Here is a 14,284-nt window from a genome sequence, read left to right on the forward strand (position 1 = left end):
CGTGAGGCCGCCGGGACGGGGAGCGTTCTCGCCAGGGTCCCAGAGGACTCCCGCGTGCGCCCTGCCCGGTGCCCGGCGAGGCCGGCGGGATGGGAAGCAGGCGTCCGCAGCTCTGCTCGCTGCAGCCTAGAGCTGGAAGCTGGCTCCGCGTGCGGGAGGCAGGCCCTTGGTGACACCCAAGGAGGCTGCAGATGGGATTCTTCCTCGCCGACCGCCGCGCGCAGGCCCAACGCCGAATAGCCCGCGCTTTTAACAGGACAGGGAGGTTGCCCAGCCGGTGACCTGCGCCAGGGGATGTAGCTCAGTGGTAGAGCGCATGCTTCGCATGTATGAGGCCCCGGGTTCGATCCCCGGCATCTCCACGGTAGCATTTTTATCCCCATCCTTCCCCAGTTCAGCCTCTGCTCTAGAATCGCCAGAGAAAACAGGTTTTTTTAGCCCGTTCTCATTTTTGCTGTTACCATTCTCTTTAGGTCGAGCTATTTCCCGTCTGCCTATTTATTTTACTGCCATTTCATTAACTACCCACAGTAACTAACATTCCCTGCTTTCTGAAAACTCCCCTGGGGTGCAAAGCCAGAGGGGCCATCTTAAAAGTAAGTTCATCCTATGAAAGCGTCCAGGAGGAGGGAATACAGGTGCGTATGACAGAATGATTTAGCTCCATTCGATGAGGTCCCATCCATTCCACTTACCCCTGGAAAATAATCAGTAAACGCAAAATAGCTTTTAGTAATTATTTTAGGGGAGGGGGGGAGGATTCCTGGTGTTGAGGTGGGAATTGGGTGTCAGTATTCAAGGGTCCACCCGAGGCCCATTTGAATAATTTCTTCATATGCTGTCCTTACCATTTCATTTCTGTCTGGTTCTTTGGCTTTACTTAAGGATTCTGGGCAGGGGAGGTCTGGTCAGTGCAGGAGGGTCGGGAAGGCAGTAAGGTTAGAAACAGCCCACGGGTGGGAAGAAACCCATAAAAGATTGCCTGACGGCCCTCTCTCGTCAAATGGATTTTTAGGCTTATGTGATTTCCGATCGCACTTACATTCATTCCTTGATTCAACTCAGTGCTTTGAACTATTGATAATAAATAGCAACAATCTACCGTTTCTGTTCACATTTAAAAATACGGTAAACTGATACCATGTATTCACCTGCCTTATTGTAAGGAAATCCAATAGTTTACTTATTGAGGCTTTGTCGGGTGGCTTTTGTTTATTACCGTGTAACCGCACTATGAATCAGTGGATGGAGCCGAAAGGAGAGGAAGAGACGATTTATAAGCCGGATTTGCAGCTCTCTCATAAGCACCATACCGGAGGTTTGTAGGAGACACACTGGGACACAGCAGAGGGCTGGATCGATTCTTCTTGAGGAGGTGGGTCAGGCAAAGCTTCACAAAAGCAGAGACTGGTGATGGGTATTAGAGAACCAGTGCGAGGTTCACAGTGGGAAATGAGGATCATAGAGTTACTGTAGTCGTAACAAACATCGTGTGCACGGCATGAAGCCGTGGCAGAAAACGTTGGAAGACTTGGGTCGTTATGTGAGGCTGGATCACAGGATTCAGTAGGGAAATGTGGGGGATGTAGGACTGTGTGGTTCAGCGAGATTTTGGACTCTATCAGTCAGTGTTCTTGGTTGCAAAAAGCAAAGACTGCATATGGTTCACTTAAGTGGAGAAGAATATCTGCTTGGCCAGGTTTGGATCCATGCCAGCAGCCTTGAATGCAAGCATCTGACTCTAAAACTGTCACATTCCCTGAACATAATAAAGAAGCGCAGGCACACACACACACACACACACACACACACACACACACACACACACACACCACATTTCCAATGGCCATGTCCCCATGTATGGATGCCTTCCCAAAGGATCCAGTAGGCAATGCAGAGACAATGAAGCCTTATAAACAAGACATGGCCACAATCGGATATTAATTTCACAAAGTTAATTCTGTAATGTGAAAATGGATTGGGAATGGAGGTGAGAGAAGATGAAAACAATTCAGTCATTATTGCAAAAGTCCTGAGAGCCTGGGGACCTGTACTGAGAAGTGAGCTTCAGGACATCAAAACCTGTGCTGAGACCATTCCTTAGGAACCCAGGAGTGAGAAAGCCAGAGGCTGGTGTGCTCCCAATGACCTGGACAGTGGGCACAGCTGACTGTCTCAAAGATTGAGGTCCAGCAGGGGATCCATCTCTGGGACGGAGCTAAATTCTAAGAGCCTTGTCTGTTTGCATCTTTTAATATCTTAATTAATCATGCCTTCTTACCCATTGTTGTCACTTCCAATGGAATCTTTTCGACTGTGGGGAACAGTTAATTGACTTAGAAACCATTTGACCGCTTAACCCACTGTCTCTCATTCTTGCTATCCCAGTTCACCACTCAAGACAAGAACCCCCCAATTCTCTACCCCATCTGGTACCTTCCAGGATAGACATACCCTCTGTCCTTCGAGTTTAATGACTTAAACGTGCAGTCTGTCTCCCCTGAATACTTCGACTCCACTCTTTATAACTCAAGTTTCCATGCTTAACAACCCATCTAGCCAAACCTTCTTGCTTTAACTTAAACTGGCTCACCCTAATGGCATTGCTGCTTCAAGCAGATCCAGCACATCCTTCAACTTCAGAATCAGGAGGGGTTGGGACCTTCCTGAGGCCACATTTCCAATTTCCGAACCATTACATTTCTATCTGCGTTAAAACAACAACACCACTCTGGTCCTTGGGAGCTATGGTCTATCCATTATCTCACTTTTCTCATCAAGAAGATCCTTCCTAGTTGAATGGATACTGAGACTGGGGCCTCACTCCTTCCACTGGGTCTTGGTGATATCAGCACCCAGGTAGACAGGTCACCAGATCAACAGCTTCTGGCTCCTTCCATCTCTGTTTTCCCAATCACCTTTGCTTCTACTGTCTTTAGCAGCTCACTTCCGTGGCCATCCTCTGCACCTGAGCAGGAATCAAGATTATGCTAAAATATTAAGTCCAGGGGCACACCTGGGTGGTGCAGTCAGCTAAGCACCTGACTCTTGATTTGGGGTCAGGTCATGATCTCAGGGTCCTGAGATCGAGTCTTATGTCGGGCTCTGCATTGAGCATGGAACCCACTTGGGATTCTCTCTCTCTCTCTCTCTCTCTCTCTCTCTCTCTCTCTCTCTGTCTAAAAATAAGTAAATAAACATTAAAAAAAAAAGACCAATAGGACTGTCCCAGCCAGTGTAAAAAATATATACTAAGTCCATGTGGAATATAGTGATTTTTTTAAGAACATGACCTCTGGAAACATAATGCTAAGGTTTAGGTCCCAGCTGCCCTGCTACTGTGGGATCCGAGGCAGACCATTTAGCTGATTTAAGCCTCAGTTCCATCATCTGTAAAATGGGGTGAATAATGATGCCAACTCACAGGGCTGAGTAAATATTAAATAAGATAATATATTTAATGTACTTAGCATGATAACTGACTCATGGGAAAAAACTCAGTGAATATTAAATCTCTAGTATAAGGATTAAGTGAGTTAAATCTTGTAAAAGTCCTTGTGATGATGCCCTGGAGTAATGTGTGTGCTCAAGAGTGTTAACTGCTATTATTAACAGTACTGAGATCTGCGTTAGTCCCTGAGAGCTGCTGTGAGAGTAGTGTCTTCAAACAACACACGTTTACTGTTTCATATTTCTAAGGATCAGAAGTCTGAAGTGGGTCCCATGGGGCTAATACCAGGCTGTCATCAGGGCTGTGTTCCTTCTGGAGGCTTCAAGGAAGGGTCAGTTCTCTGGGCTTTTCCACCTCTTAGAGGTGCCAGTGTTCCTTGGCTTGTGGCTTCTCCCTCGCTCTTCAAAGAATCTTCCAATCGGTGTCTGAGTCTGATCCTCCTGACTCCCTCTTTCCCTTACAAGGACCCTTCTGGTTACACTGGGTACACATGGGTCATCCAGAATAATCTCTCCATTTCAAGATGCTCAAATAAGTCCATCTTCAAAGTCCCATTTACTGTGTCAAGTAGTATTCACAGGTTTAGGAAGTAGGACACGGATGTCGTATGGGACCATTGCGCCAGGCACTGCACTAGCTTACAACCCAGTTCTAATCTACTTCCTGGCAATTTCATCCCGTTACTTCCACAACTTCTGTTTTTCTACTGAATTGAAGCTCCCAGTTCCCTAGCTTTTCTTTCTCTCTTTGAATCTTCACTTCCTACAATTTCTTCTTTCCCTATGGTTATAGAAGGAATGTTTGTGACTGCCCAAGATTCACAGATTGAAACCTGGTCCTCTGTGTGATGGTGTTTGGTGGTGGAGCCCTTGAGAGGTGCTTAGGTCTTGAGGGTGGAGTCTTCATGACAGGATTAGTGACCTTGTAGAGGAGGCCTCAGAGCTGTCCCGTCCCTTTCACCCTGTGAGGGCATAGCAGATCCTGAATCTGCCTGCACCTTGATCTTGGGCTTCCCCGCCTCTAGGACTGTGAGAAATGCATTTCTGTTGCTCATACACCAGCCGATCTGCAGTATTCTGTTACAGCAGCCTGCATGCTCTAAGCCACACTCCCAGCCTAGAGTCTTTGACCCTCCCCTTCAAGCACATTTTGACAATGACCGCAGACTCCTTGGTTTCCTATGAGCACCCTCCCTCAGAAGTCTAACTGTAGATGACTCCAAACACACCTTCTTATTGTTTGCACAAAGATGGCTGCGTACAGCTGGAGAACATGCCATCAGGAAAGTTAGTGCCCCTCTGAGAATTGAGTGGGTCGTCAGTGCATGGTCCCCAAGGCCGGACCCAGAGTCTCCCCTGTGTCCCCACCCAGCATGAGGCCTGGGGAGCTCGGCTGCTGTTGCATCCCCCCACCCCCACCCCCACTCAGAACAAAAACAAAGAAGCCAGACCCTCTTCTGCAGGTGTCCGAGAGGCAGTCCATACCTCCGTCCCCTCCTGTGTAAGGATTCAAGCTGGCATCATCTTCAGAGAGGAGAGAAGGAGCAAAGATCAATGGCATTATTATGAATTTTGTCCCTTTGGGTCCGAATAGGACGTTGGGGACTTCAGTCCAAATTTCTATCTTTGAGGCAGAGAGAGAGGTGACTTCTGTTACCTTTGCCAATGCCACTCTTCCTCTGTAGTTCCCTAGTAAGATTTACAGTAGTTGCTTCAGTTCCTTGAAACATCTAACCCTACTTTCTGTCCCTTCTGCTAATTTTGCCTCCTACTTTAAACATAAAAATTCAATCAACTGAAGGTTCACATAACTTCCTTCACTACCTTAAAAAACGTGCGTATCCATCCTTTTTAAATTGCTGTCTGCTAAAATGAAAGAAATATCCCTTGTCTCAGTGCTACTCAAGCTTGACTATCCACACAAAATCACCTGTGAATTTTGTTAAAATGAAAATTCCAGGGGCACCTGGGCAGCTGTTGGTTAAGTGTCCGACTTCAGCGCAGGTCATGATCTCGTGGTTCATGGTTAGTGAGTTTGAGCCCTGCGTTGGGTTCTGTACTGATGGCTCAGAGCCTGGAGCCTGCTTCAGATTCTGTGTCTCCCTCTGTCTCTATTCTTCCCCCTACTCCGGCTCTCTCTCTCTCTCTAAAATAAATAAAGATTAAAAAAAAGAAAGAAAATTCCATGGGTCTGGGGCGAGATCTGAGATTCTACATTTATAACCAGCTCCCAGTGATGTCAATGCTGATGAGGAAGCATAAGGCAGCCTGAGGGCCAAGCAAAAGCTAAGAATGCCCTCCCCCCTACCCCAGGTAGGATAATGTGTGATATTCTTCAGGGTCTCCTGGTTGCCCTAGGACAAAGGAAAGGACAGAACACTATGGTTGAACTGACAGAGACAACAGGACCTGAGTCTCCATCAGTTCATAAATATCTTCGTAAATTATAAGAAAAGGGTGATCTCTTGAGTAGCTTCATCTCCAGGAACTTCCTACTGTCCTAACGTTGATGCTTTGCTAGAGGGAAAAACAACCTTTGCTTGACAACAGCTCGGCCTCCAGTAATCTGTGAGTCTTCTATTAGCATATGGAAATCCCTTTAAGAAACCTCCTCTTGACTTTTTCTCCCCCAACTCCACAGCATATAAAGAGTCACCCCTCAGCTCTTTCTGCCCATGGGTCCTGTCCCTGTGTTTTTTTTTTTCAACATTTATTTATTTCTGGTGTTTTTTTTTTCAACGTTTATTTATTTTTGGGACAGAGAGAGACAGAGCATGAACAGGCGAGGGGCAGAGAGAGAGGGAGACACAGAATCGGAAACAGGCTCCAGGCTCCGAGCCATCAGCCCAGAGCCTGACGCGGGGCTCGAACTCGCGGACCGCGAGATCGTGACCTGAGCTGAAGTTGGACGCTTAACCGACTGCGCCACCCAGGCGCCCCTGTCCCCGTGTTTTAATAAAATCACCTCTTTGCACCAAAGATATCTTCAAGAATTCTTTCTTGGCTGTCGGCTGCAGACCCCACCATTACCCCCAAACCCTATCAAATGTCACTGGTCTCCATACTACACTTTTAGTGGCAAGAACTGAACCCCCCCAGGTCTAGTCCTCCAACTGTTCAAGCCATCGTGTCCTGCGTTTGCAGGGACCCTGTTCTGTCAATCGCTCTTTCTTTTTTCTTACATCTCTTCCTCTCCACTGGCTTCTTCTCATTATTATCTAAAATGGCTCAAGTTTCTCCCCTAGCTGCATGTTCTCTTATGGTCCCCACTCTTCCTCTTCTCTGGACACCAGCTCTATTTCTTGAATTGCCAGTCTTTGCACCCTGTCTCTAGCCCTCATCTCACTCCCCCTTCTCAGCCCTCAAATATGGCCTTGACCCCTAGAACTCCAGTGAATTGGTTACCAGAGTCACCAATGAGGCCTTTGTCTCTAAATCTAATGGACATATTTTGGCGAAGGTTGGACCTAGATGATCTTTCTTCCTACACTACACATCCTTCCTAAGCATTCTTGTGTACTAGATGGCTCTAACGCCCTCAATAAGCTGACACTTCTCAAAATATATCTTTAGTCTAGCACATCTCCACTTAGCTGCCCCATGGGTGCCGTGCCCTGTTTTGCCCACACGTATCTAATCAATCACCCAGGACTCCCAGTGCTACTCTCCATTACCTCTCAAAACCATATGCTACCTCCCTGCTCATTCACTCTAGTATGCATCTCCAGCCATTCTTCAAACTCCTAAACACCCACAGATCAACTTCCCTTCCCTCCTTGCACTGGGCTTTGTTAGCAAGGTCCTTAATCGAGGTTAAAACTAACCATGCCAATGCCTGGGAAGCCAAAATTTTCCAAAGAAAAACACCTAACCATGCTCATGGGAGTCATTTTAAGTTCACAGAAACAAATATTAAATGGGTAGACACTGCTGCCTGGTGAAAATATTGTCCCCTAGTCATTTGCTTTCCCTGTCTTAATAATTGCTATTTTTCATTGTGGCACAACAAGAAATATCTTCCGTTTTTGTCCCAGGTTCCTAGCATAGAGCTTCTAAAACCCTTGTACTCTCCCAAATGATAGGAATGTCTTTTGTTACCCATAAGGAGCCCCTTTTAAGCACACCTGAATTTATGCTAATGTGGTAGGTTAGAAAGGGACCCCTCCATGGCCTTGGATTCGCTGGTCCCAGAGCAACTGAGTGGTTACAGTGTTGCAATGTTCAGCCTCAACCACTGGCCTCTGGGAAGACAAGGTCTGAAGACTAACCACTATAAAAACTATTGAACAAGATTTGATGACTGTCTGTCTTGGTGAAGCATCCATATGCTGGGGGGGGGGGGGTGTGCACCCACTTCCATGGGGACAGATGCTCCCATGCTCAGGACCCTTCCAGACCTTGCCCTATGTGTCTTTTCATCTGGCTGTTCACCTGCATCTTTTATTATATCTTTTATAAGGGCTTGGTCAAGTAGATAACCTGACATCAAGTACTAACCTGGTAAGTAGAGTTCTGTGAGCTATTTCAGCAAGTTAATTGAATCTGAGGAGGCAATTATGTGAACCTCCAGTTTATATCCAGTCAGTCAGAAACACAGGTAACACCCTGGACTTGTGATTGGCATCTGAATTGGGGCCATCTCTTTTTTTTTTAATGTTTATTTATTTATTTTGAGAGGGAGAGTGTGTGTGTGCAAGTGGGGGAGGGGTGGGAAGAGAGACAGGGAGAATCCCAAACTGTCAGCACAGAGCCTTATGAGGGGCTCAATCCCACAAACCTGTGAGATCATGACCTGAGCCGAAACCAAGAGTCGGACGCTCAACCAACTGAGCCACCCAGGGGCTGTCTGGTGGGACTGAGCCCTTAACCTATGGAATCTGATAGTGTCTCCAGGTACATAGGGTCAGATCTGAATTAAATTTGTAGGACACCCAGTCAGTGTCCGCTGATAATTGGAGAATTGCTTGGTGTTGTTGGGGTGGGGAGGGGAACACATCAGACTCACTGCTACCTGACACTGGGTTTTTCTCGGGGGAGAGGGGGCATCAGCCAAAAGACACAACCAAGCCAAAGAGTAGGAAAAGGAAGGGTTTTATTCGCAAGAAATAAAGGAGAACACCAGGGATATTTCTCAAAGTAGTGTCTCCTCAAAAATAAAACTGGGAAGTTTTAGCCTAAGAGTGCATCCATATTCATGAAGGGGCTTTCACAATGGGGACTTCCGCATGGAACTGGGGCAGAAGTCATGTTAAGGTGACAGACCAACTTCTTTATTTCCCCCATTTTCCAGCCCCTGACAACCACTTTTCTGCCCTTTTTTTTTTATGAGTTTGACTTTCGCCCACCCTGATTCCACATAGAAGTGACACCCTGCCATATTTATCTTCTGTCTGGCTTATTTCATGTAACATAATGCCCTGAAGGTCCACAAATGTTGTCACAAATGGTAGAATTTTCTTTCTCGTGGCTGGATAATACTGCACTGAATATATATGCCACATGTTCTTTACCCATTCATTTGTTGGTGGACACTTAGGTTGTTTCCATGTATTACTATTGCAATTAATGATGCAGTGAACATGGGTGAATAGATATCTCTTTGATATCTATCTTAATTTCTTTTGAATATTAAAAGGTGATTCTAATAGCCAAATTCCAGTGTGTGTGTGCAGGGAATTTCCCCACACCAATAAGCAATGCTCTGTGTGTCAGCTGAGTGTCCTAGCGTTCAGCTGTATTCTGACTCTATCTACCTGGAGATAGAATTGGATCCCATAGGTTAAGGGCTCCGTCCGACAGAACTGCCTCTCCTCTCCCCTCCTCTGCTTCAGACACCAGTCACAAGTCCAAGACTGACTATAAACCAGAGGTTTCCATGACCCTCCCTCCTTGGGTTTGATTAATTTCCCAGAACAGATCACACTGCTCAGAGGAACAGTTTACTTACTGGATTAAAAGGGTATAACTCAGAACAGCCAGATGGAAGAACGGCTTAGGGAAAGGGCATGGAGTTTCTCTGCCCTCCAAGTGTGCCACTCACCCCCAGTCTCTACGTGATCACCAACCCAGAGGCTTTGTTCCAAATCCTGTTCTTTAGGGTTTCGGTGCAGAGAAATCTCCGTGCTTAGGCACGACTACGCAGGCATGATCGATAAAATCGTTGCCCATTGGTAGTCGATTTGACCTTCAGCCCATCTCCCCTTCCAGAAAGTTAGAGAGGTGGGGCTAGAAGTTCCAACCTTTGTTGCCGCCGAGCTGGTTCTCCTGGCGCCCAGCCCCCAATGGCAGAAGCCGTCACTATTAACATAACAAAACACATCTTTGCCGCGCTAATGACCTAGGAAATTCTGTGGGTTTTAGGAGCTGTGTGCCAGCAACAGGATGAAAATCAAATACAAATTTTCTCTTATTATAAAGCACAATATCACAGACATACACACACGGAAGTAGAGTTGCTGGATCATATAGTAGCTCTGTTTCTAATTTTTGAGGAGCTCTATATTTTTAGTGGTGGCTGCTCAAATTCCCACCAACAGTGTAGACGGGTCCACTTTTCTCCACATCCTTGCCTACAGCCCTGACTTTTTGCCAATAGCCATTGGAACAGGTGTGAGGTGATATCTCATTGTGGTATTTATTTGCATTTCTCTGATGATGAGTGCCGTTGAACACTTTTTCGTGTACCTGTTGGCCATTTGTAGGTCTTCTTTGGAAAAGTGTCTATTCAGTTCCTCTGCTCATTTTTAAATTGGATTGTTCGATTTTGCTATTGAGTTGTATGAGTTCTTTATATATTTTGGATAGTAAACCCTTATCGAATAACTAACCAGATATATGATTTGCAAATATTTTTGCTTATTTTATAGGTTATCTTTTCATTTGTTAATGATTCTCTCTGTTGTGCAGAAGCTTTTTAGTTTGATGTCGTCCTGCTTCTGTATTTTTGTTTTTATGTCTCTGCTTTTGCTGTCAAATCCAAAAAATCATTGTTGAGACCAGTGTCAAGGAGCTTACCCTGTGTGTTTTCTTCTAGGAGTTTTATGGTTTAGGTCTTATACTTAAGTGTGTAACCCACTTTGAGTTAATTTTTGTGTATAGAGTACGATGGGGGTCCAGGTTCATTTTCCATGTGTCTGTCCAGTTTTCCCAGCACCATTGATTGAAGAGACTATCCTCTCCCTATTGTATATTCTTGGGTCCTTTGTCATAATTCATTGGCCATATACGCAAGGGCTTATTTCTGAGCTATTTTGTTCCATTGATCTATGTGTCTGTCTTCATGACAGTATCATACTGTTGGTTCCTACAGCCTGTGGTACGGTTTAAAGCCAGGAAGTGTGAAACTTCCAGCTCTGTTCTTTCTGGGATTGTTTGGCTCTTCCATTTCTTTTGTGATTCCATACAAATTTCAGGATTTTTTTTTCTTTTACTATAAAAAATGTCATTGGGATTTTGATAGGGATTACATTGAACCTGTAAATTGCTTTGGGTAGTATGGGTACATTTTAACAACATTAATTCTTCTAATCCATGTACATGGATATATATCTTTCCATTTTCTTAATGTTTTCTTCAATTACTTTCATCAATGTCTTATAGTTTTTAGTATATAGATCTTTTCTTCCTTGGTTATGTTTATTCCTAGGTATTTTATTCTTTTCAATACAGCTATAAATAGGATTGTTTTGTTTCTTTTTTCATGTAAAAATTTTTTAAGTTTTTATTTAAATTCCAGTTAGTTAATATACAGTGTAATATTAGTTTCAGGAGTACAATTTAGTGATTCAACACTTCCATACATCACCCGATGCTCATCACAAGTGCCCTCCTTAATCCCCATCACCTAGTTCACCCTTCCCCCCACCTTCCCTCTGCTGACCACCAGTGTGTTCTCTGTAGTTAAGAGTCTGTTTCTTGGTGTGCCTCTCTCTCTTTTTTCCCTTTGCTCATTTGTTTCTTACATTCCATATATGAGTGAAATCATATGGCATTTGTCTTTCTTTGACTTATTTCACTTAGCATAATACTCTCTAGCTCCATCTATGTTGTTGTAAATGACAAGATTTCATCCTTTTTTATGGCTGAGTAATATTTTATTGTTTATATATACCACATCTTCTTTAAAATGGGATTGTTGGGGCGCCTGGGTGGCTCAGTTGGTTGAGCGTCCAACTTCGGCTCAGGTCATGGTCTCATGGTTTATGAGTTCGAGCCCGCGTGGGGTGGGGCTCTGTGCTGACAGCTCAGAGCCCGGAGCCTGCTTCGGATTCTGTCTCCTTCTCTCTCTGCCTCTCCCCACTTGTGCTCTTTCAAAAATAAATAAATGTAAAAAAAATTTTTTAATGGGATTGTTAATTTCTCTCAGATCATTTGTTATTAGAAACACGACTGATTCTTGTACATTGATTTTATATGCTGCAAGTTTCCTGACTTGTTTATTAATTTTCCTAGATTTTGGTGGTGTCTTTAGGGTTTTCTATACATAGTGTCATGTCATCTGCAAATAGTGAGTGTTTTACTTCTTCTTTTCCAATTTGTATGCCTTTTATTTCTCTTTTATTTTTTATGTTTATTTATTTATTTAGAGAGAGAGCATGAGCGAGCACAGGTGGGGGAGGGGCAGAGAAAATCCCAGCAGGCTCTGCGCTGTCAGCCCAGAGCCTGGCATGGGGCTCAGTCTCAAGACTGTGAGATCATGACCCGGGCAGAAATCAAGAGTCAGACATTCAGCCGACTGAGTCACCCAGGGCCCCTGATGCCTTTTATTTCTTCTTCTTGCCTGACTGCAGGAGTTAGGACTTCCAGTACCGTGTTGGATAAAAGTCCAGAGTGTGTTTACTTCCTGTACTTACCATCTGTCTTTCCAAACTCGGGGGCAGTAGTTGCTGATTTTTCAGCCTGTTTTGCTTTTTACTGGTTAGTAGGATGGAGTGGTAACTTCCAAAGTCCTTACCTATGGAATCAGAAACTGGAAGTCTGTTGGCTGGGGTTTTTATTTATGTTTTTGCCTCTGTGTTTGTTAGTGAAATTGTCCTGTAATTTTTCTTTCTTAAGTTTTCTCCATTGAGTTTTGGTGGCAATATTATACTTCTCTCCTAGAATAACTTATAAAGCTTTTCTGTTTGCTGGAATATTTTGTATAACAGAGGTTATCATTTCCTTTCAGATTTCATATCCCGTGCCAATAAAATAATATCAGACTAGAAAATATATTTTATGGAAATGTTGCTCAAACTCTCGATTCGGCTTTTTAAATGGCTGTATGTTGAATCAGATTTTCTGTAACTTCTTGGGTTGGTTTTGATAACTGGTACATTTTTATACATTTGCCATTTCTCTGTTGGAATTGAGGGGAATGAAAGCGAATTTCATGATTTCTCCCATTTGAAATCTCCTAAGTGGCCACTGAAATATTCTGTTGGTTTATTTATGCAAGCATCCATCTGTCTATCCATTCACTCATTCACTCTTTAAAAAAAAATGACTCAGATATTACTTGGGCCAGGTACAGTAGGATTAGGGATAGCAGTGTCTTGGCCAACCTTCAGGAAGGCACGCAATGATGCCTACCTCCAGGTTACACAGTAGATAACTAATAGTCACCGCAGGCCTTAAACACATTTTCTCTTTAGTAAATAATAATTGCTCACAAAAAAATAATTTTTATCCTTTCCTTTAAGATAGCAGACTATTATTAGGAACCACACTCCCGGAAAATCGAGTTGCAAGGTTAAATGAAGACCTGTGATTGCCCTTTCGTGTTTCTCTTTTTATCCTGAGAAAACTGGTCTTTTTGCGGACTGGCTAGTGTGTGTGTCCACCAGAGGGTCCGGTACCTTCCTTGAAAACCATCACTGGCCCCGGGGAAGGGAAGGACCATTGAACTCGAGACGACTCAGTTTTGCGCAGACTGTGTGGGCCCACCACCCCCAGTGCGGGAACACACGCTAGCCCCCCCCCCCCCCCGCCAGCGGGGAGGAAGGGTGTGGGGTGTGGGGCGCGGGCCGGGGGCTCCCCCAGCCGGGAGGAAGGGCGCGGGGCGCGGGCCAGGGGTCTAGCAGGGCGCTGCCGGCCCCTCCGAGCCGCTCACACGTCCGCGCCACTGAGCGCGGCAGCCTCAGCTCTGCGCTCCTTTCTCCCCGCATCCCCTCCGTCCTTCCAGATTTGCTCTTGGGTCACCGGGTGCGCGCACTCGGGCGCCAAGCCTCGGCTCGCAACCCTTGGTGAGAAAGGGGCCCCGATGGCCGAGAACCACGTCTGTGTAGCAAATAAAGCCCTACGGAAGCCCTCCACGGTATCGCCTCTCTCACCTCCTTCCAGGCCCTTTGTTTCAAAGACGCAGAACTCCCAGTCTCCGAATTTGGGTTGCATTCTTTGGATAAAATGGGGGCCACGAGCCGAGGGCAGCACTTTACATCTCCGCCCTTTGGCTCCCCAAGTCGAGGGGAGAGGAAGCAGATCGTTCTTGTGACAGAGTTCCCTCCACCGGCCCCAGTTTTCCAAGGAAAGGTGGGGGGCTGTTTCTGGATCCCGGGAATAGGGTACAGGGCGATTGCTGGAGCCCGGGGACGGGGTGCAGGGCTATTTCTGGATCCTGGGATGGGGTACAAGGCTGTTTCTGGATCCGGGGAATGGGGTGCAGGGAGGTTCCTGGAGCCCGGGAACAGGGTGCAGGGAGGTTTCTGAAGCCCAGGAATGGGGTGCAAGGCTGTGTCTGGATCCCGAGAACGGGGTGCAGGGAAGTTCCTGGAGCCCGGGGACCGGATGCAGGGCGGTTTCTGGAGCCCGGGACAGGGTGCAGAGCGATTTCTGGATCCCAGGAATGGGGAGCAGG

The 14,284-nt window shown here is 45.6% G+C and overlaps 1 non-coding gene across 1 annotated transcript; it reads left to right on the top strand.

Moving 5' to 3' along the window:
- The first annotated feature begins 290 nt into the window (after positions 1-290).
- Positions 291-362, top strand: TRNAA-CGC. The gene has a single exon. It is a non-coding gene; the product is annotated as a tRNA-Ala (tRNA).
- Positions 363-14,284: the final 13,922 nt, after the last annotated feature.

This window comes from Felis catus, chromosome B2 (assembly GCF_018350175.1).
Source record: "Felis catus isolate Fca126 chromosome B2, F.catus_Fca126_mat1.0, whole genome shotgun sequence".
NCBI lineage: Eukaryota > Metazoa > Chordata > Mammalia > Carnivora > Felidae > Felis > Felis catus.